The 25036-nt window shown below is 42.6% G+C and overlaps 1 protein-coding gene across 3 annotated transcripts in view; it reads left to right on the forward strand.

Annotated features, from left to right (window-relative positions):
• Positions 1-25036, forward strand: part of LOC126284413 (protein abnormal spindle-like) — a 193522-nt gene that overhangs the window by 73812 nt on the left and 94674 nt on the right. The window lies entirely within an intron of this gene.

Here is a 25036-nt window from a genome sequence, read left to right on the forward strand (position 1 = left end):
TTTTCACAGATGCATAGGCCGTTTTTTTCTGTTGAGAAAAATTTGTGTATTCATTTGGAATGGACTGATCATTTTTTAAATTTTTATTTTTGTTTCATATATGCAACTGATTATGCATGAAGTCATTGCACTACATATTTTGTTGATATATGATCACGTTTGAAGATATTAGTCACAAAATCTCCCTGACGACCAGTCACGAAATTTGAGATAATATTCAGTTGGATGTGGCTAATTGTGACAACATTGTTACAAAATGTCTCAGCAAGTATGCATACTCATTGCTGACAGCACACACAACCTATTTGCAGTATTTTACGTAGTACACAGTAATGTTATTACACTCGGAGCTCCTCCCAACAAGTACTGAACCTATAATGTGTAAAGACACAGGAAGTAATGTAGCAATTACTAGCACACAGATGGTGTCTGATTGAATAAATGTTAGAAATGTAGTTGAGTATTTCTTGAAATATTCTCAGGATATTGCATATTCCATAATTTTTTGGTAGTGCATCCAGATGTTATTAACTCTGGTACAGATATTATGGTTTTAGGGGTTTAAGATCGATGTTGGTACCAGTACACATTCGTTAAAGAACAAAACAAACTTATGTTGAAAAAATGCAGAATTTCAGAGCTACAAAAAACAATTGTCATTCTTATTCAACATTTTTTTTATTTTTTGCACTCTTAGTACCTGCATGATGTACCAAATAAGCACTCACAATCTATCAGAAGTTTGCGATCAATGTGTTGCTAACCTCTGGATTAATGATTCTTTAGGAACCCATAGTTGTTGACAGCATATAAAAAAACTGTGTTATTATTTCTAGATGATCTGTTGCTCAAATTATCAGTTCATGCTCCATGAATTCTTTTATTGACTAGTAGCACTTCTCTGAAAGAATCTGCTGTAGTCATATTTTAAATGTCATGTCATTGTGTACTTCAACCACTGCTACTAGATTGTGGGGTCTCTCTATTCCAGTACAGGGATCTACATCTATTCTCTGCAAAGAACAGTGAAGCACATGGCAGAGTGTATGTTTTATTGTGTCAGTTATTAATGTTTTTTCCGTTCTATACACATATGGAGAGTCAGAAGAATAACTGTTGAAATGCATTGGTGAGTGCTATGATCAATCTAATCTGTCCTCACAATCCTTGTGGGAGTGATACATAGGGAGTCATAGTATATTCCTAGAGTCATTTAAAGCCAGTTCTTGAAACTTTTTCTTTCCCCCCCATGAACCATAGACCTTGCCGTTGGTGGGGAGGCTTGTGTGCCTCAGCGATACAGATAGCCGTAACGTAGGTGCAACCACAACAGAGGAGTATCTGTTGAGAGGCCAGACAAACGTATGGTTCCTGAAGAGGGGCAGCAGCCTTTTCAGTAGTTGCAGGGGCAACGGTCTGGATGATCGACTGATCTGGCCTTGTAACATTAACCAAAATGGCCTTGCTGTGCTGGTACTTCAAACGGCTAAAAGCAAGGGGAAACTACAGCCGTAATTTTTTCCGAGGGCATGCAGCTTTACTGTATGGATAAATGATGATAGCGTCCTCTTGGGTAAAATATTACGGAGGTAAAATAGTCCCCTATTTGGATCTCCGGGCGGGGACTACTCACGAGGACGTCGTTATCAGGAGAAAGAAAACTGGCGTTCTACGGATCGGAGCGTGGAATGTCAGATCCCTGCAGGGGTAATGCAGGAGTAGGTATAATAATGAATAGGAAAATAGGAATGCGGGTAAGCTACTGCAATCAACATAGTGAAAGCGTTATTGTGGCCAAGATAGACACGAAGTCCACGCATACGACAGTAGTACAAGTCTATATGCCATCTAGCTCTGCAGATGATGAAGAAATTGAAGAAATGTGTGATGAGATAAAAGCAATTATACAGATAGTGAAAGGAGACGAAAATTTAATAGTCATGGGTGACTGGAATTAGATAGTAGGAAAAGGAAGAGAAGGAAACATAGTAGGTGAATATAGATTGGGGGGAAGAAATGAAAGAGGAAGCCGCCTGGTAGAATTTTGCGCAGAGCACAACTTAATCATAGCTAACACTTGGTTCAAGAATCATAAGAGAAGGTTGTATACATGGAAGAATCCTGGAGAGACTGGAAGGTATCAGATTATATAATGGTAAGACAGAGATTTAGGAACCAGGTTTTAAATTGTAAGACATTTCCAGGGGCAGATGTGGACTCTGACCACAATCTATTGGTTATGAACAGTAGATTAAAACTGAAGAAACTGCAAAAAGGTGGGAATTTAAGGAGATGGGACCTGGATAAGAGCATAAGTGAACGATTGACAAGAATGGGGGAAAGAAATTCAGTAGAAGAAGAATGGGTAGCTTTGAGGGATGAAGTAGTGAAGGCAGCAGAGGATCAAGTAGGGAAAAATACGAGGGCTAGTAGAAATCCTTGGGTGACAGATGAAATACTGCATTTAATTGATGAAAGGAGAAAATAAAAGTGCAGTAAATGAAGCAGGCAAAAAGGAATACAGACATCTCAAAAATGAGATCGACAGGAAGTGCAAAATGGCTAAGCAGGGATGGCTAAAGGACAAATGTAAGGATATAGAGGCTTATCTCACTAGGGGTAAGATAGATACTGCCTACAGGAAAATTAGAGACCTTTGGAGAAAAGAGAACCACTTGTATGAATATCAAGAGCTCAGATGGAAACCCAGTTCTAAGCAAAGAAGGGAAAGCAGAAAGATGGAAGGAGTATATAGAGGGACTATACAAGGGCGATGTACTTGAGGGCAATGTTATAGAATGGGAAGAGGATGTAGGTGAAGATGAAATGGGAGATATGATACTGCGTGAAGAATTTGATAGAGCACTGAAAGACCTAAGTCGAAACAAGGCCTCAGGAGTATACAACATTCCATTAGAATTACTGACAGCCTTGGGAGAGCCAGTCCTGATGAAACTCTTCCATCTGGTGAGCAAAATGTATGAGACAGGCGAAATACCCCCAGACTTCAAGAAGAATATAATAATTCCAATACCAAAGAAAGCAGGTGTTGACAGATGTGAAAATTACGGAACTATCAGTTCAATAAGTCACACCTGCAAAATACTAAAGCGAATTCTTTACAGATGAATGGAAAAAGTAGTAGAAGCCGACCTCGGGGAAGATCAGTTTGGATTCCGTAGAAATAGGGAACACGAGAGGCAATACTGACCCTACGACTTATCTTAGAAGCTAGATTAAGAAAAGGCAAACCTACGTTTCTAGCATTTGTAGACTTGAAGAAAGCTTTTGACAATGTTGACTGGAATACTGTCTTTCAAGTTCTGAAGGTAGCAGGGTAAACTACAGGGAACGAAAGGCTATTTACAATTTGTACAGAAACCAGGTGGCAGTTATAAGAGTCGAGGGACATGAAACGGAAGCAGTGGTTGGGAAGGGAGTGAGACAGGGTTGTAGCCTCTCCCTGATGTTATTCAATCTGTATATTGAGCAAGCAGTAAAGGAAACAAAAAAAAAAATTGGAGTAGGTATTAAAGTCCAGGGAGAAGAAATAAAAACTGTGAGGTTCGCCGATGACATTGTAATTCTGTCAGAGACAGCAAAGGACTTGGAAGAGCACTTGAACGGAATGGACAGTGTCTTGAAAGGAGGATATAAGACGAACATCAACAAAAGCAAAACGAGGATAGTGGAATGTAGTGGAATTAATTCAGGTGATGCTGAGGGAATTAGATTAGGAAATGAGACGCTTAAAGTAGTAAAGGAGTTTTGTTATTTGGGAAGCAAAATAACTGATGATGGTCGAAGTAGAGAGGATATAAAATGTAGACTGGCAATGGCGAGGAAAGCGTTTCTGAAGAAGAGAAATTTGTTAACATCGAGTATCGATTTAAGTGTCAGGAAGTCGCTTCAGAAAGTATTCGTATGGAGTGTAGCCGTGTATGGATGTGAGACGTGGACGATAAATAGTTTGGACAAGAAGAGAAGAGAATAGAAGCTTTTGAAATGTGGTGCCACAGAAGAATGCTGAAGATTAAATGGGTAGATCACATAACTAATGAGGAGGTACTGAATAGGATTGGGGAGAAGAGGAATTTGTGGCACAACTTGACTAGAAGAAGGGATCGGTTGGTAGGACATGTTCTGAGGTTGGTAGGACATGTTCTGAGGCATCAAGGGATCACCAATTTAGCATTGGAGGGCAGCGTGGAGGGTAAAATCGTAGAGGGAGACCAAGAGATGAATACACTAAACAGATTCAGAAAGATGTAGGCTGCAGTATGTATTGGGAGATGAAGAAGCTTGCTCAGGATACATTAGCATGGAGAGCTGCATCAAACTAGTCTCAGGACTGAAGACCACAACAACAACTTGAAACTTTATAAGTAGACTGTCTTTGAATAGTTCATGACTATATTAAATTGTCTGTCAGTTCAGTTTTTTTGCATCTCTGCAGCACTCTCCCATGTGCCAAACAAACCTATAACTGTTCGTGCTGCCCTTTTCTGTATATGTTCAATATCGCCGGTTAGTTCTATTTGGTATGGGCCCCATACACTTCAGCTGTATTTCATCATGAGTTGCACAAGTTATTATCTTATCAAAATCCAGCTTCTGTAAGACATGACTTCAGTATAGATCTGTCATCTGTAACAAGTCCGAGGTTATAGTACTCTTAATATTGTCTGCACGGTCATTAATATACAATATGAACAGAAAGAGTCCCAACACACTTCTCTGTTCACTATCAAAAAAATTCTCGGTGCAGCCACAAATTTTGCTTGATATTCCGTATGATTATACTTTTAATGGTACGCATTAATATGGTTGTGTGTTAAATGCATTTTGAAATTCAAGAAGTGCTGTACCTACTCGACAGCCTTGATCCAAAGCTTTCAATATGTCACAGGAGGAAAGTATGCTCTCTACTGTAAAGAAGAAACGTCAAGTTGCAGACAGGCACAATTAAGACACTTACATATAGATTTCGGCAACAGCCTTCATCAGTGAAAGAGGGGCAGGCGCGCGCGCACACACACACACACGCACACACACACACACACACACACACACACACACACACACACACACACACACACACACACACACACGCTAACTGTGGCACCTCGGGCCGGAATGCTGGAGTTGGCAGTCGTGCATGTGTGAAGTATGCCTGCTTGTGTGCGAGAATGGTGTTTTTCTCTCTTTTAATGGTGAAGGTTGTGGCCGAAAGCTATATGTAAGTGTCTTTTAATTGTGCCTGTCGAAAACTTGACATCTCTTCTTTATGGTAAGTAGCAATCTGTCTTTTCTTACATTGTCGATATTCCTACCTGGAGTTTCCATTGTCTGAAGAGTGTGTGTTGGGTACATGTGATTTGATGTTGTTGTAATTTTGCTAGTTTGGCATGGAGGAGGTCATTCCGTTAGACACACCTCATAATGTTTGGGCTCAGAATATCTCTCATGATTCTACAACAAATTGATGTCAAGCATACTGGCTGGTAGTGTTTTGTGATCACTTCTACTACCCTTCTCGTAAATGGGTGTGACCTGTGCTTTCTTCCAACTGCTTGGTATGGTTTTTTGTTGGAGAGATCTAAAATAGATTATACACTCCTGGAAATGGAAAAAAGAACACATTGACACTGCCAGAGGGCTGTACAAGCAATGGTCACACGCACGGCACAGTGGACACACCAGGAATCGCGGTGTTGGCCGTCAAATGGCGCTAGCTGCACAGCATTTGTGCACCGCCGCCGTCAGTGTCAGCCAGTTTGCCGTGGCATACGGAGCTCCATCGCAGTCTTTAACACTGGTAGCATGCCGCGACAGCGTGGACGTGAACCGTATGTGCAGTTGACGGACTTTGGGCGAGGGCATATAGTGGGCATGTGGGAGGCCGGGTGGATGTACCGCCGAATTGCTTAACACATGGGGCGTGAGGTCTCCACAGTACATCGATGTTGTCGCCAGTGGTCGGCGGAAGGTGCACGTGCCCGTCGACCTGGGACCGGACCGCAGCGACGCACAGATGCACGCCAAGACCATAGGATCCTACGCAGTGCCGTAGGGGACCGCACCGCCACTTCCCAGCAAATGAGGGACACTGTTGCTCCTGGGGTATCGGCGAGGACCATTCACAACCGTCTCCATGAAGCTGGGCTACGGTCCCGCACACCGTTAGGCCATCTTCCGCTGACGCCCCAACTTCGTGCAGCCCGCCTCCAGTGGTGTCGCGACAGGCGTGAATGGAGGGATGAATGGAGACGTGTCGTCTTCAGCGATGAGAGTCGCTTCTGCCTTGGTGCCAATGATGGTCGTATGTGTGTTTGGCACCTTGCAGGTGAGCGCCACAATCAGGACTGCATACGACCGAGGCACACAGGGCCAACACCCGGCATCATGGTGTGGGGAGCGATCTCCTACAGTGGCCGTACACCTCTGGTGATCGTCGAGGGGACACTGAATAGTGCACGGTACATCCAAACCGTCATCGAACCCATCGTTTTACCATTCCTAGACCGGCAAGGGAACTTCCTGTTCCAACAGGACAATGCACGTCCACATGTATCCCATGCCACCCAATGTGCTCTAGAATGTGTAAGTCAACTACCATGTCCAGCAAGATCTCCGGATCTGTCCCCCATTGAGCATGTTTGGGACTGGATGAAGCGTCGTCTCACACGGTCTGCACCTCCAGCAAGAACGCTGGTCCAACTGAGGTGCCAGGTGGAAATGGCATGGCAAGCCGTTTCACAGGACTACATCCAGCATCTCTACGATCGTCTCCATGGGAGAATAGCAGCCTGCATTGCTGCGAAAGGTGGACATACACTGTATTAGTGCCGACATTATGCATGCTCTGTTGCCTGTGTCTATGTGCCTGTGGTTCTGTCAGTGTGATCATGTGATGTATCTGATCCCAGGAATGTGTCAATAAAGTTTCCCCTTTCTGGGACAATGAATTCACGGTGTTCTTATTTCAATTTCCAGGAGTGTATTTAACAGAGGGGCTAACTCCGCTGCAAATTCATTATGGAATCTGACAAGGACTCCATTGGGCCCTGGAGCTTTGTTCAGGTTTAATTATTTCAGCTGTTTCTCACTACCACTAAGTTTAACACTTACTTCAGTTCTCTTTTAGGTGGTACATGGATAAACTGGGGCAAATCTTTTGGGTTTTCCTTTGTAAAGGAAGATTTGAAAACAGAGTTAAGCATTTCTACTTTTGTTCTGCTGTCCACAGTTTCAGTTCCTGTCTCGTCCATGAGGGTCTGGATGCTAACTTTGGTGCCACTAACAGCCTTCTCATACGACGAGAATTTCTTTCCATTTTGTGAAAGATCATGTGAAAATATTTTTCTATTTACTTGACAAACATGTTGCAATCAGTATCTCTCTCTCTCTAGAGTCCTTGGCTCTGCTTTACACATATTATGCAGTAGACTCTGTTTCTGTAGAAGTTTCTTTACAATGACTGTATACTGTGGAAGGTCCCTTCCATTATGCACTGTTTTGCTGAGCACATATCTATCCAGTGAATGGTCAACTATTCTTAAACTTGAGGTATAGTTCCCTTCTTGCTTTTGGCCAGTACTGGAAGTTTAGAGTTCCCCATTGAGATACAAATGTATGGCTTTCACACCTAGTCTCTTGGACACACAAATTTCTATTTTTTTTAGTTGCACTTTATATTTTGGCAATTATTTTACCTTAGGTGCCTCATGATCACTGATACCAGTTTTGATGTGGACATCCTCAAAGAGGTTAGGTCTGCATGTTGCTGTTCCGTCATGAGTGGGGTTCCAAACTAACCTATGTAGTTTTCAGAGAAGGCACTTAGTAACATTTCTGAGGGTGTCTTGTCACACCCACCACTATCATAACTGTAATTTTCTGAATTGATAGTTGGATGCTTAGTCTCCACCGATTAATACATTGTGGTAGTAAGTGGCCGGGCCCTGTAGGGCTGAACAGTCTCGTGAGAGTAAGAAATTGCTCTAAAGAGATGATACAGGGTGGGGCAATCAAACAGGAGGATAAAAAAGACACAAATAATGGAAACTTCAGGTTGGAATATCAGCAATGTAGGAAAAGACATATTGTTACTTACTGCTTAGACGATATGTTAAGTTTCAGACAGGCACTTAACGTTTTGGCCACAGCCCTCATCAGAAAATTAAAGAGAAACACACACCATTCATTCACACAAGCAAGCACACCTGATGCACACATGACTGTCAACTCCGGCAGCTCCAACCAGAACACAACTGTTACATGGAATGGAAGCAGTGATCTGGAGGGAGCAGGGGAGGGGAAGGGATAGCAGTGTACAGGTGGGATGGACGGGGGATGGGGGAGAGGAGTGCTGTCTGGTAGTGTGTGCAGGGACTAGAATGCCAACAGGCACAGTGCCAGGAGGTTGTGTGCAGAAAGGTGGGGAAAGCTGAGAGGAGCGGGGAGGGCAGCAATCGAAGAGTGTGGGAGACAAGAATGGGGAAGAGGGAGTAGACAGAGGGTTTGGGAACAGTAGAGTGGAGGGTATGGGAATAGTATGTTGTTATAGAACAACGATGGGATAGTGACTTGAGCAGAGAATGTGTTGTAAGGATAACTCCCAACTATGAGAAGGGAAGGAATTAGCATATTCCATCAAAATATGAGGTATTAGAGATAAAGTTAGTGAACTATTGTCGACTCTGATATTATTGGTAGATTAGAGCACCATTTAAATAATTTGACCATTCAGAGGTTTCCTTTACAAGGATAGCTGGCTCTTTTGCAAGCTGTTCTTTGCAGAGTGGGGGGTGGCCATGTATGGTTAAAAAGAAAGAAGAACAAAATATTTTTGAGTCCACAGACATGTCATGACATTGCACTGAACAAGTGTTTGAATGTTGAGTGTGGGCAGTTGAATTTCATGAAATTAAACTTTTAATTGTTGTTTAGAGATTCCCTAATTCTGCCTTCAGAGCATTTGTGCTCAAGCTAGAGAGGGTTTTTCATTCACTTTATAGGAAGTACCAAAAATTAGTTACATGTGATGACTTCAATATTAATTTTGTATGATTGTGCAAGATAAAGGATGTTGGAAGATATCCTAAATTCATATGTTCTGATGCTGACTGTGTTTGTTTCCAACCAGGCTGCAGGGGGACAGCAGCACAGCCGTATACAATATTTTGATTCATTCTTCATTACTAGATGGTTATTCTGCTAGTAAAATGGTGAACGGCCTTTCAGACCGTGATGCATAAATTTTAACACAAAAAGGTTTTTATAATTAAACAAATGTTATATGTGATTACAAACTGTGTGAAAGCTAATCCTATGGCAATAGTGTTTTTTAAACCTTCTTAAGGAACAAGAGTGGCAGGATGTTTATAGTGCAGGTGACATAAATGACAAATATAACACATTTCTCATGTTCTTTGAAAGTTGCTCTCCATTAGAACATTCTAAACAAGATACTAGCAGTAAAAGCAGTCTGGTTGGTTGACTACTGAGATAAGGATACCATGCAGAACAAAGTGGGAATTATATGAAAACATTAGCAGTAGCCACAATTGAGATACAGTAGCTCATCACAGACAGTATTATACCAGGCTTAAAGAGGTTACTAGGAAGGCAAAGAGTATGTGGTATGCAAATTGAATAGCTAATTCACAGGATAAAATTAAAACCATATGGTCAGTCATGAACAAGGTCTCTGGTCAGCAACACAAGGTCGACAATATAAAGTCAGTTCATAGTGAAACTGTTTCTGTTACTGGTAAGTCAGATGTATGTAAAGTATTTAGCAATCACTTTCTGAGCATTGCTGCTGAATTAAATAAAAACTGTTTCTACAAAGAATCATGTAACTCTCTTGGAAAATGCCTTTCTGAGACTGATGTCTGAAATACTCCTCTATGATACTGACAAGGGGCAGACGGAGTCAACAATTAAATCACTGAAGATGAAGGACTCACAGATATGATGGGGTGCCTGCACATGTTAGCCCTGTACTTAGCTATATTTGTAATTTTTCCTTTAAGAATGACCAGTTTCCTGAACGATTGAAGTACTCACTAGTGAAGCTGCTGTATATAAAGAGGGAAGAAGGGATAATGGAGACAATTTTAGATGTATTTCTATGCAATCAGTATTTGCTAAAGTTATCACAAAGGCTGTGTGTGTGTGTGTGTGTGTGTGTGTGTGTGTGTGTGTGTGTGAGAATAGTTCATCATTTTATTTCACATAATTTGCTATCAGATGTGCAGTTCTGTTGTAGATGTGGTTTAACAATTGAAAATTCTATATTCTCTTTTTCTCTGTGAGGTACTGGATGAGTTAAACAAAAAGTTTCTAATACAAAGCATGTTTTTTGATTTAAGTAAGGTGTTTGAGTTGATCACAAAGTATTGCTCCAGAAGTTGGAACATTGTGGAATATGGAGAATAGCTCACAGTGGGTTCACCTCTTTCTTTAACAACAGACAGCAAGAGGTCATTATTCACAGTGTTGAAAATCACTATGATGTGGGGCCTGAGTGGACATGGTCAAATGGGGGGTGCCCCAGGGATCAGTGCTGGGGACATTCCTGTTCCTTATTTATATAAATGATATGCCCTCTAGTATTACAGGTGATTCTGAAATATTTCTGTTTGCTGAAGACTCTAGCTTCGTAATAAAAGGTTTTGTGTGCAACGTTGGCACTGTTTCATATAGCGCAGTTCGAGAATTAAGTTCATGGCTTGTTGAAAATAAACTAATGATAAATCACAATTAGACTCAGTTTGTATAGAGTGTAACACAAAATTCATCAAAACTCAATGTTTTAATTACACCAAAGGGACATATGATTAGTGAAGCTGAGCAGCTGTAATTGTTAGGTGTTCAGATAGATAGTAAAGTGTTGTGGAAAGCCCACATTTAGAATCTTGTTCAAAGACTTGATGCTGTGATTTTTACTATTCAAATGGTATCTGAAGTAAGTTATAGTTCGACTTGAAAAGTAATCTATTTTGCATATTTTCAGTTGTTTACGATTTAGGGTTTTATATTTTGAGGTAACTCTTCCCATTCTCAATGGATATTTTTGGCTCGGGAACGAGTGGTTCGAACGATAAGTGGTGTACGTTCTCGAATCTCTTGTCCACTGTTGTTCATTATTCTGCGTATTCTGACATTGGCCTCTCATATATATATAAAATAGAAAGAAACTTCCACATGGGAAATATATATTAGAAACAAAGATTCCAAGACTTACCAAGCGGGAAAGCGCTGGCAGACAGGCACATGAACAAAACACACAAACACACACACAGAATTGCTAGCTTTCGCAACCGATGGTTGCTTCTTCAGGAAGGAGAGGGAAAGACGAAAGGATGTGGGTTTTAAGGGAGACGGTAAGGAGTCATTCCAATCCCGGGAGCGGAAAGACTTCCCTTGGGGGAAAAAAAGGACAGATGTACACTCGCGCACACACACACATATCCATCCGCACATACACAGACACAAGCAGACATATTTAAAGGCAAAGAGTAAGGGCAGAGATGTCAGTCGAGGCGGAAGTACAGAGGCAAAGAAGTTGTTCAGACAGGTGAGGTATGAGCGGCGGCAACTTGAAATTAGTGGAGGTTGAGGCCTGGCAGATATCGAGAAGAGAGGATATACTGAAGGGCGAGTTCCCATCTCCGGAGTTCGGATAGGTTGGTGTTGGTGGGAAGTATCCAGATAACTCGGACGGTGTAACACTGCGCCAAGATGTGCTGGCCGTGCATCAAGGCATGTTTAGCCACAGGGTGATCCTCATTACCAACAAACACTGTCTGCCTGTGTCCATTCATGCGAATGGACAGTTTGTTGCTGGTCATTCCCACATAGAAAGCGTCACAGTGTAGGAAGGTCAGTTGGTAAATCACGTGGGTGCTTTCACACGTAGCTCTCCCTTTGATCGTGTACACCTTCCGGGTTACAGGACTGGAGTAGGTGGTGGTGGGAGGGTGCATAGGACCGGTTTTACACCGGGGGCGGTTGCAAGGGTAGGAGCCAGAGGGTAGGGAAGGTGGTTTGGGGATTTCATAGGGATGAACCAAGAGGTTACGAAGGTTAGGTGGACAGCGGAAAGACACTCTTGGTGGAGTGGGGAGGATTTCATGAAGAATGGATCTCATTTTGGGGCAGGATTTTAGGAAGTCGTATCCCTGCTGGAGAGCCACATTCAAGGTCTGATCCAGTCCCGGGAAGTATTCTGTCACAAGTGGGGCACTTTTGGGGTTCTTCTGTGAGAGGTTCTGGGTTTGAGGGGATGAGGAAGTGGCTCTGGTTATCTGCTTCTGTACCAGGTTGGGAGGGTAGTTGCGGGATGCGAAAGCTGTTTTCAGGTTGTTGGTGTAATGCTCGAGGGATTCAGGACTGGAGCAGATTCGTTTGCCACGAAGGCCTAGGCTGTAGGGAAGGGACCGTTTGATATGGAATGGGTGGCAGCTGTCATAATGGAGGTACTGTTGCTTGTTGGTGGGTTTGATGTGGACGGATGTGTGCAGCTGGCCATTGGACAGATGGAGGTCAACGTCTAGGAAAGTGGCATGGGATTTGGAGTAGGACCAGGTGAATCTGATGGAACCAAAGGAGTTGAGGTTGGAGAGGAAATTCTGGAGTTGTTCTTCACTGTGAGTCCAGATCATGAAGATGTCATCAATAAATCTGTACCAAACTTTGGGTTGGCAGGCTTGGGTAACCAAGAAGGCTTCCTCTAAGCGACCCATAAATAGGTTGGCATACGAGGGGGCCATCCTGGTACCCATGGCTGTTCCCTTTAATTGTTGGTATGTCTGGCCTTCAAAAGTGAAGAAGTTGTGGGTCAGGATTGAAGCTGGCTAAGGTGACGAGGAAAGAGGTTTTAGGTAGGGTGGCAGGTGATCGGCGTGAAAGGAAGTGCTCCATTGCAGCGAGGCCCTGGATGTGCGGGATATTCGTGTATAGGGAAGTGGCATCAATGGTTACAAGGATGGTTTCCGGGGGTAGCAGACTGGGTACGGATTCCAGGCGTTCGAGAAAGTGGTTGCTGTCTTTGATGAAGGATGGGAGACTGCTTGTAATGGGTTGTAGGTGTTGATCTACGTAGGCAGAGATACGTTCTGTGGGGGCTTGGTAACCAGCTACAATGGGGCGGCCAGGATGTTTGGGCTTGTGAATTTTAGGAAGTAGGTAGAAGGTAGGAGTGCGAGGTGTCGGTGGGGTGAGGAGTTTGATGGAGTTAGGTGAAAGGTTTTGTAGGGGGCCTAAGGTTCTGAGGATTCCTTGAAGCTCCGCCTGGACATCAGGAATGGGATTACCTCGGCAAACTTTGTATGTAGAGTTGTCTGAAAGCTGACGCAGTCCCTCAGCCACATAATCCCGACGATCAAGTACCACGGTCGTGGAACCCTTGTCAGCCGGAAGAATGATGATGGATCGGTCAGCTTTCAGATCACGGATAGCCTGGGCTTCGGCTGTGGTGATGTTGGGAGTAGGATTAAGGTTTTTCAAGAATGATTGAGAGGCAAGGCTGGAAGTGAGAAATTCCTGGAAGGTTTGGAGAGGGTGATTTTGAGGAAGAGGAGGTGGGTCCCGCTGTGATGGAGGACGGAACTGTTGCAGGCAGGGTTCAATTTGGATAGTGTCTTGGGGAGTTGGATCATTAGGAGTGGGATCAGGATTGTTTTTCTTCGAAGACACTATCCAAATTGAACCCTGCCTGCAACAGTTCCGTCCTCCATCACAGCGGGACCCACCTCCTCTTCCTCAAAATCACCCTCTCCAAACCCTCCAGGAATTTCTCACTTCCAGCCTTGCCTCTCAATCTTTCTTGAAAAACCTTAATCCTACTCCCAACATCACCACAGCCGAATCCCAGGCTATCCGTGATCTGAAAGCTGACCGATCCATCATCATTCTTCCGGCTGACAAGGGTTCCACGACCGTGGTACTTGATCGTCGGGAGTATGTGGCTGAGGGACTGCGTCAGCTTTCAGACAACTCTACATACAAAGTTTGCCGAGGTAATCCCATTCCTGATGTCCAGGCGGAGCTTCAAGGAATCCTCAGAACCTTAGGCCCCCTACAAAACCTTTCACCTGACTCCATCAAACTCCTCACCCCACCGACACCTCGCACTCCTACCTTCTACCTACTTCCTAAAATTCACAAGCCCAAACATCCTGGCCGCCCCATTGTAGCTGGTTACCAAGCCCCCACAGAACGTATCTCTGCCTACGTAGATCAACACCTTCAACCCATTACAAGCAGTCTCCCATCCTTCATCAAAGACAGCAACCACTTTCTCGAACGCCTGGAATCCGTACCCAGTCTGCTACCCCCGGAAACCATCCTTGTAACCATTGATGCCACTTCCCTGTACACAAATATCCCGCACGTCCAGGGCCTCGCTGCAATGGAGCACTTCCTTTCACGCCGATCACCTGCCACCCTACCTAAAACCTCTTTCCTCGTCACCTTAGCCAGCTTCATCCTGACCCACAACTTCTTCACTTTTGAAGGCCAGACATACCAACAATTAAAGGGAACAGCCATGGGTACCAGGATGGCCCCCTCGTATGCCAACCTATTTATGGGTCGCTTAGAGGAAGCCTTCTTGGTTACCCAAGCCTGCCAACCCAAAGTTTGGTACAGATTTATTGATGACATCTTCATGATCTGGACTCACAGTGAAGAACAACTCCAGAATTTCCTCTCCAACCTCAACTCCTTTGGTTCCATCAGATTCACCTGGTCCTACTCCAAATCCCATGCCACTTTCCTTGTCGTTGACCTCCATCTGTCCACATCAAACCCACCAACAAGCAACAGTACCTCCATTATGACAGCTGCCACCCATTCCATATCAAACTGTCCCTTCCCTACAGCCTAGGCCTTCGTGGCAAACGAATCTGCTCCAGTCCTGAATCCCTCGACCATTACACCAACAACCTGAAAACAGTTTTCGCATCCCGCAACTACCCTCCCAACCTGGTACAGAAGCAGATAACCAGAGCCACTTCCTCATCCCCTCAAACCCAGAACCTCTCACAGAAGAACCCCAAAAGTGCCCCACTTATAACAGAATACTTCCCGGGACTGGATCAGACCTTGAATGTGGCTCTCCAGCAGGGATACGACTTCCTAAAATCCTGCCCCGAAATGAGATCCATTCTTCATGAAATCCTCCCCACTCCACCAAGAGTGTCTTTCCGCTGTCCACCTAACCTTCGTAACCTCTTGGTTCATCCCTATGAAATCCCCAAACCACCTTCCCTACCCTCTGGCTCCTACCCTTGCAACCGCCCCCGGTGTAAAACCGGTCCTATGCACCCTCCCACCACCACCTACTCCAGTCCTGTAACCCGGAAGGTGTACACGATCAAAGGGAGAGCTACGTGTGAAAGCACCCACGTGATTTACCAACTGACCTTCCTACACTGTGACGCTTTCTATGTGGGAATGACCAGCAACAAACTGTCCATTCGCATGAATGGACACAGGCAGACAGTGTTTGTTGGTAATGAAGATCACCCTGTGGCTAAACATGCCTTGATGCACGGCCAGCACATCTTGGCACAGTGTTACACCGTCCGAGTTATCTGGATACTTCCCACCAACACCAACCTATCCGAACTCCGGAGATGGGAACTCGCCCTTCAGTATATCCTCTCTTCTCGATATCCGCCTGGCCTCAACCTCCGCTAATTTCAAGTTGCCGCCGCTCATACCTCACCTGTCTTTCAACAACTTCTTTGCCTCTGTACTTCCGCCTCGACTGACATCTCTGCCCTTACTCTTTGCCTTTAAATATGTCTGCTTGTGTCTGTGTATGTGCGGATGGATGTGTGTGTGTGTGTGTGTGTGTGTGTGTGTGTGTGTGTGTGTGTGTGCGCGTGCGCGAGATATACCTATCCTTTTCTCCATCCTTTTTTTTTCCCCTAAGGTAAGTCTTTCTGCTCCCAGGATTGGAATGACTCCTTACCCTCTCCCTTAAAACCCACATCCTTTCATCTTTCCTTCTTCTTTCCTCTTTCCTGACTAAGCAACCGCCGGTTGCGAAAGCTCGAAATTTTGTGTGTGTGTTTGTGTGTTTTTTTATTGTGCCTATCTACCGGCTCTTTCCCGCTTGGTAAGTCTTGGAATCTTTGTTTTTAATATATTTTTCCTATGTGGAATGTTTCTATATGGGTCACCCCTTCTATTCTGTCAAGGAGTTCCATGAAAAATTAAGCTGATTCTTGTGTTATTTTGTTGATTGCGTTTACATAAACTTACGGCTTGTCTGTTTTGGGTTCAAAAACACTTTATCTTATCTGTTATAATTTTAACATTGTAATTTCATGTACTGACACATTCCATGAACTTGGAGATATGCTCTTCAATTTGGTCCTATGGAACTAGACATGTAAAATAAAAATGAAATTCAGAAAAGCTGGTGGAGGATAGCATCCAGATGCTTCAGGTAGTGCAGCAGACATTGAAGCCAAGCTTGTATGTTGTACCACAGAGCGGTCTACTCTGCTCATGACCACAGTATGTCAGTGGCTGTTCATTCTGGTGGACAGCTGATTGGTAGTCATACCAGCATAAAAAGATTTGCATTGATTGCACCAGAAATTTTAAAAGAAGCCCGGCCTCTAATGGGCTAGTATAAACCTGTGGCAAGACTGGCATTGGAAGTGCTGGTTGGGTGGATTGGGCAAGTCTTGGTCTTCCACTGGTATATGATCTTTGTGGCAAGGAGTAGAGACTGGGAGTGATATAAGGATGGATTAGGACATTGTTGCAGTTGGGTGGGTTATGAAACACCAATGTAGAACGGGTGGGAAGAATCTCAGGTAGAATGTCTCTCATTTCAGGCATGATGAAAGCTAACTGCAGCTCTGGTGAAGAATGTGATTCAGTTGTTCCAGTCCCGAGAGGATATTATTTGGTGATGAAGGGGGTAGGCATTTGTGGCTGGTTCTTCGGGTGGTGGGAGGATTGGGGGTGTGAGAGCCAATGGCATAAGAGATATGTTTATGGCCTAGATATGGGGGATACTGGCTATATGTGAAAGCCTTTGTGAGATCATCTGCATACTGGGCAAGGGAGTCACTGTAGATACGTGGCCCTGGGTGACTGTGCCTATCAAAAGGCCTCACCTTCATCCCTACACACAAGTATAACCTCACTGGACTTGTCAGAAAGCTACTTGCCTTTTCCTGACCCCTGCAATGGAAACACTTCTGTGGCACCAATCCCTCCAACCAAAGCCAACCTAATTCCAACATTGAACTCTGCCCATCCCAGTTAATACCACCATCCAGCTGTGATCCTCCTCTGCTGCCACCTAACCAACTGCGGGTTGCCTTCCAGGAATTCCTTACGTACAACTTAGCCTCCTCTTTCTTCACCAGGTCCCTCTCTCAGAACACCATTCTTTCAGCAGAAGGAGGAATTTCCCTACACAACCTCAAAACAAATACTGTCCTAATAATCCTACCTGGAGAAAAAAGTCCCACCTTTTTTGTCATGAATTGCTATGACTACCTCGTAGAAGGCCTCTGCCTGTCTTCCACCTATAAAATCTGCGAGAGTGATCCCATACCAGGAGTCCAACATAACCACTGATTCCTGCCTAAAGCCTTTGACCCTTCCAAGAACCTCTCACCTGAATCTGTTTCCCTCCTCACCCTCATACCCCGCACACCCATCTTCTGCGTGCTCCCCAAAATCCACAAACTCAACAATCTTGGATGCCACATTGTGGCAGGTTGTTGTGCCCCACTGAAAGAATTCTGGCCCTCATTGACCAACACCTCCAACCAAATGCCTGTAATTTAGCCTCCCACATCAAAGATACCCACCACTTCCTTCACTGACTCTCCACCATGCACACCTCTAGGATTCCTTCTTGTCACTCTTGGTGCCACCTCCCTATACACAAACATCCTTCAAGCCTATGGTCACTCGAACACTACCTTTCCCAATATTGTTCAGACTCCAAACCAAGTACCTCATTTCTCATACACCATACTAATTTTATCTAAACCAACAACTACTTTTCCTGTGAGGGGAAGAAGGAATATAAACAAATCTGTGACACAGCCATTGGCACCCTCATAGATAACCTGTTTATGGATCATCTAGAGGAGACCTTTGTGAATTCCCAAAATGACAAACCCCAAGTCTTTTCAGGTTCATTGATGATGCCTTCATGGTCATGCCAAGGCACCCTATCTTCATCCTTCACTACCTCAGCACTTTATTTCCTATCCAGTTCATCTGGTCCTCCTCAACCTGGTGTGGCACCTTCCTAGATAATGACTATTTTCTCTCTGATGGTTCCATGAGCACCTCTGTCCACATTAAACCCTCCAATCACCAATACTACTTAACATTTCGGCAACTGTCAACCCTTCCACACCAAAAAATTCCTCCCATGCAGCCAGGCCACCTGGGGAGAGTGTATCTGCTGTGACAAGAACTCCTTGCCTAGTATGCTGAGATTCTCACCAACCCCTTCACAGACAGGAAATATCCCCCAGACTTAGTCTGCAATTATGTCTCCCATGCCATTTCCCCTTAACCCCCAATCCTCCCACCACCCCAAGAACCAGCCTCAAAGGAGTGCCCCCTTCATCACCCAATACCACCTCGGACTGAAAAAACTGAATCACATCCTTCACCAGGGCTTTGATTATCTACCATCATGCCTGAAATGAGAAACATCCTACCTGAGATTCTTCCCACTCCCTCTAAATTGGTGTTCCGTCACCCACCCAACCTCAACAATGTCATAGTCCAGCCTTACGCCACTCTCAGTCCCAACCCCTTGCCACAAGGATCATATCCCTGTGAAAGACCCAAGTGCAATACCTGCCCAATCCACCCAATCAGCACTTCCAGTTCCAATCCTGTCACAGGTTTATACTAACCCATTAGGGGCTGGGCCACCTGGGAAAGCAGTCATGTCATTTAATAGCTCTGCTGCAATCACTGCACAGCTTTGCATATTGGTATGACTACCAACCAGCTGTCAATGATGACCGGCCACCGACGAACTGTGGCCAAGAGCAAAGTAGACCACCCCACCGTTTGTCACAACACAAAGCTGAATGTAACAAGTTTGATTTAAACAGCTGCTTCGCTACCTGAAGCACCTGGATCTTCCCCTCCACCACCGGCTTTCCTGAACAGTGCAGATAGGAGTTAACCTTAAAGCACAGTCTCCGCTTCCGTAGTTATGCCGGCCTCAATCTACAATTACGTACTGTCCTCGCACTCTCCACCCAACAGTTTCCACCCTATGTCCTAACATTTCCCCTCCTTTTTCATTTCCCGTCGTCTTTTATTGCCACCCTCTGGCAATGTAATTGCCCATTTTTTCCCCTCTCCTCTCCGTTTTCACTTTATTTTCCCCACCTCGCTTGCCTACAACCTCCTGTAGCTGAGCCTGTAGATATTCTATTAATGTACGTTGATTCTTACAAAGAAGAAGACAGCAACCAGCCACTATTAATAATGGTATTTATTTAAATAAATAATGCTGTTAATAGCATTATTAATAGTGGCTGGTTGGTGTCTTCTTCTTTGTAAGAATCAACCTACATTAATTGTACACAGACATGTTCTCACCATGTCAGTTTTAAAGAAAATAGCATGTAGACATTGTAGTCCCCCCTAGTTCCTGCACACTCTGCCAGACAGCATTGCTCCCTCCCCCCACTCATATACTGTTATCCCTTCCTCTTTCATGTCCCTTCCAGACTGCTGCTTCCATTCCATGTAGTTGCATTCTGATCCGAGCTGCCAGAGTTGGCAGTCATGTGTGTTTAAGGTGTGCTTGTATGTGTGAATGAATGGTGTGTGTTTCTCATTCATTTTCTGGCAAAGACCAAAAGCTTATGTGTAAGTGTCTTTTAACAGTGTCTGTCTGCAATTTAACATGTCGTCTTTATGGTAAGTAGCAATCTGTCTTTTCCTCCATTGTTGTTTTTACATGTACATCTTCAAATATACGTATGAAAATGCATGTACTCTGTAAGCCACCATTTGATGTATGTTGGAGGGTTTCTTGCACTGCTAATAGTCGTTCCATTGCCTATTCTGCTCGCAAATGTAGTGAAGGGGAACAAGAGTGTTTGTATGCCTTCTTAGGAAGACTAATTTCTCTTGTTTTTGATGTCCATACACAAAATGTTCATTGGTGGCAGTAGAATTGTTCTGCAATCAACTGCAAAGTCTGTTCTCTAAACTTTCTCAACAGTAATTTCTGAAATTTCAATATTTTCCCTCCAATAATTCCCATTTGAGTTCATGTAGCATGTCTGTATCATTTGGGTGCTGACGGATCCTACTGGTAACAAATCTAGCAGCACACCTACATTTGTCAAGGCAACTCTTTGCCTTTACAAATGTCTGTCTGTGCCTGTGTGTGTGTGTGTGTGTGTGTGTGTGTGTGTGTGTGTGTGTGCGCTTCTGTCTGTCACTGCATTTGAGACCCTGCTTATGCCAAAATCAAAATTGAGAATACAGGTTAATGACTGTTACTTGCTGAATGGATTAAAGACACTGCCATGAATGAAAAACACTACTAATGTACGACAAATAAAATGGCTGCAAATTAAGAGGCTTCGTACAGAACATACCCATCCAATGGTAATCAAACGCAAATACTTTGCAGGTGATTCTGAAAACTGGGAAAGCATGAGCCTTGATAGGCTTATGGGTCACCATAAGCTGTGAGCATGCCAAAGTCTATGGTGTTATATCCATAGAAAAGGAGGGGGAGAAAGGAGGAGTATCAGAGGCAAGGCTAAAGAACCCCCAAAAATTTCTTCCTCACATACATGCGTAGCATGCCTTCTGTTTGAACCTGACATAAGATGATGGAGTTAGTTAAGTAGACAGGTGATATGTTGATGAAGATGATCAGTAAACCAGCAGTTCCAGTGCTGGTAATGAAGGAAATGCTGTCGCTCCGTAAATGTTGCGGTACACAGCCAGTTTCAGGCGCTTGCTTCAAAAATTCTTGGACTGAAAATCTGTAGCCTGCATGTGTTGCAGTCTTCGAGCCCAGTTAAGACACAATAAGTCACAACTTCTGTCTACCAAAGCTACTCCTGGAATACAATTTTCACTGTAACAACCATTTTCTGTCGTTAATGATATGGTGAAGAATGTAATATAAAGGTTTCATGATCATTGAAAAAAATAAAAGAAATTTATTCTATAATACAAAATGTTTTCATGTAAGCTGTTTGCATTTGTCCCTAATGACCTCAATGCTGTCGGGCATTAAACTCTCGCATTTGCAATAAAGAAAAATAGTTTTATGAGAGGCCCTTTTCTTATTCAAGTGGCCATATGTTACAAGATGTGTAAACCTTTTTGGTATTTTGTATGGCAAAAACACCTCTGTGGATAGATTTCAGAGTGCCTGTGCTGCACACTATGTTTGTGTGCCATGCTGGACATATTCGCCCATTATGCTTCTTTTTATGTACTTTATCTTAAGTGTCGACCAATATTTTCATTTAATATTATCCATTTTGAATGTGAGGTAACGGTTGTCTTGTTTTTACAGTAATTGGTAGCATTCAAACATAATATTTGTCCTACCAACAACTCAATGATGTGCTTTGAGAACAACGCTCTCGTCACATTTAAAAAGTGAGTTCATGAGGTTAAAACACTAAAAAGTTTATCATCACAATCGCAACATTCACAAAATAAAATGTAATAAAAATCTATACTGTTGATAAACGATAGAAAAAATTTCCTCAAATACAGTAAAACTTCCAGGCAAGAGACCATTCAGTTCAATGAACTCTTACAGCTGATTACAAATTTTAACTATTTCACCTTTAATAAAATTTGTATTTGAAAGAATGGTTTAGCCACAGCATCCAGCATTTCAAGAACTATGGCTGATACTTTTATCAGTGACCCAAAATATAAAGCTTTAAAATCTGACAAAGCCATTATGGGTAAAGTTGTGTGTTAGAAATGTTATGTAGGTGATACATTGTTGCTTGTGGAGAATTCTGTGGAAGATATAGAAGAAATTGTAAAAAAGTTAGATGCCCAGAGGAACATTGAGTTCACCACGAAGCATGAACCTGATGGCAGTTTACAATTCCCCAATTTGAAAATTAAAAGGAAGGGCAATATGCGCATATTTATCATTCACAGGAAACCGAGAACAACAGATGGTGTGATTCGTGCCACCCTTGGGTTTATAAAAAAGCTGCCTTTCGTAGTTTAGTTCACAAGGCTGTCACCATGGCAGTGGGCAGGAAGGATAGAGACAGACAACTATCATTAAGAATGTAGTGATTAATTATGGTTACAATGTAAATATCATTAACAAATTGCTGTGTGAAGGTAATAAGAACAGAAACGAATAAACTGAGTGAAGAAATAATAAGGGTCTTTATGCTGTATTATGGAACAGTCTCGCCGAAGGTCATCAATATTTTTAAACTGCATTGTGTTAAGTGTTCCAGACAAACAGTCTAGTGAGGTATTACCTGAAACATGTCGGTAAAAATGTAAAAATAGTTTGATAGATCCGGAGTTTATAAAACTCAGTGTATATCCTTTGATGCAAAGTACGTCGGACAGACGGGAAGAACATTTTCGATCAGATATGAGGAACATTCAGACTTGGTAATTATGATAAATCAGCTGTTGTGAACCAGGTATGACAAACAGGTCATCCCCTTAAGCGAATTGAAGAAGACTTGGAAATCTTTGATTTAGAAAAGGAAGGGAGGAAACTTGACTTGATTGAAGAATTGGAGCTATCACCATCAATGAAAAGAAATATAACAATATTCTGAATGCACAAAGTAATAACAATGGGGTGAGGTTTCTTAATGTCTTCGTAGAATTTTTTTAAGGCTGATACTTAATCATAAATTTGCAGTGCCTCTGAAAAAGTACCTGTGAGTTGACTATAAACTTATGAGGAAAACTTAGGTGACCAGCAGAGTAGCATAATGATTGAGCAAATAACTGTGCTTATGCTGTAATGCAGTAGACGTGTCAGTTCGCAGCAGCTCCTTGAGCTCTACATTAGTGTCAGCTTGGCAATCCTGGAGACCACAGCAGATCAGCAGGACATGGCCTGGTGCAGTGTGGGGTGAGATTGGATGGCCATTGACAGAAATTGTTGATTTCAATGTAAGATGAGGACACATAGATCAAAGTGTTGTTATTCCACTTCATTTTGTGAATTCTGCAATTGCGTTGGCAGACTTTTAGCATTTTAAGCTCATGAACCAAGTTCTACAACCTAATGATGAGAGCGTGTGTTTGAGTTGTGTGTAGGGCAAATATTGCTGTTGAATGCTACCAATTATTACTGTAATATTTTCATGTCGTGAAACGCGTAATATTACCCAGTATGAAGGTACAATATTCATGAGCTGTTCTTCAGTTTCGGGATGATTGCTAATCCGTCAGCATTGATAATCTTCGTTTTGTGCAAAACATGGTAGTCAGAAGACCCCACTACCAGGTTATTCGGAGTATTAATAATGCTTACTACATTAAGCTTATGTACATACAATAAAAGAAAATATTTCCTTTAAATGAATTTAATAACCTTTATGCTATATCCACTGCACTGGTATGACCTGAATGGTGTGAAGAGTGTGTCAAAGTGGAGACATGATACCCATGGTGCTATAGGAAGAGAAAGAAACCACATTGGCCAACCTGAGCTTTGTATTATATACTATGTTTATATTTTAATGGGGGTGTTGGAAACATTAAATGTGGGTGAAATCTTTCAATTACCAGCTGTTACTCTGTTGTTGGTTTTGAGTCACTGTGTCAGGTGTGGTTATGATAATACTGTAGTAATTTTTTAAGCGAATAATTAATTTGAATGTGTGTTATTTTATATAATGTTTATTTATGAAATAATGAAGTATAGTCATGGTAACAGTTGTTATTGCTCTAAGGTCCCACATGTGTGCCCAAGAGTCATCTGGGATTTTGTGTACTGGATGGTGTGTGCACACACACACACACACACACATACATCATCCTTTTGTCAGCAACATTTTATAACCTCATCAGATAAGCCTGCTGCTAATTCTTATATCTAAATTACTGATCAAAGTGGTTTATTTTTTGTTCCTTTTCTTTCCTTCAGTTTGTCTTGTCTTCTCCCCCTTCCCTTTTTTGAAGAAAGTTCGTACCCTACTCAATTTTTATAGAAATAGATATTTTGGAAATATAAAAGATTTTGTTGTAGAACAATTTTGTAATGGAGGAAACGTGTAATGCATACCACTGTCCACACTTCGTTAAAAAATTTGTAGTATAGATGTCATGAGCATTCACAAATTTGATGTTTAAAATTAGTTTATATAGTTCTTCTTCATAACATGTTTGTATAGTTGTATAGTGTATACACAGCGAATTCAGTCTGTAATTAGATTAATTGCCATAGTGCTGTACTTACATGTCTACTTCATATTCCATAAAATCCATAAATTTGTATCTGTACATCTAACCCACTTCCTTTCTGTCGGTACATTCTCTCCTGTAGCATGCTCAGTCAGTTTCTTAAACAACTTTATAATTAACAAATTGCTCAAGTAAAGCAATCGTAAATGGGGAGGGCCAGTGCACGAAATGCGTAAGGTGTAGGCACATGTGTTGTTTTATGACAGTTATGTGAATAAAAGTTTAAGCTCATTAAAAAGGTTAAAAGATCTCTCCTACCAAAAAGAATTAGTATTTAGTTAGATGTTGGGAATATTGTGCATTCAGCCATCGTCACAAATGTAGACCTTTCAAATTGTAAATACAATTATTAAAATAAAATATTAAAACTGTGAAACAGCCACAAGCTAAATGTAACTTACAGCTGCTCCACAGTTTCATTTTCTTACAGTTGCTGTTCCCCTGCAGGCAAACACCTGCACTCGCCGAAATAGAATAATTATCACCACCAATGTGTAGTTACTTAACATTAATATTTTTTGAAGTTTTCGGTCTACTTAACCACACCTGTCAGTACTGT

The sequence above is a fragment of the Schistocerca gregaria genome, chromosome 8 (genome assembly GCF_023897955.1).
Source record: "Schistocerca gregaria isolate iqSchGreg1 chromosome 8, iqSchGreg1.2, whole genome shotgun sequence".
In the NCBI taxonomy this organism is placed as follows: domain Eukaryota; kingdom Metazoa; phylum Arthropoda; class Insecta; order Orthoptera; family Acrididae; genus Schistocerca; species Schistocerca gregaria.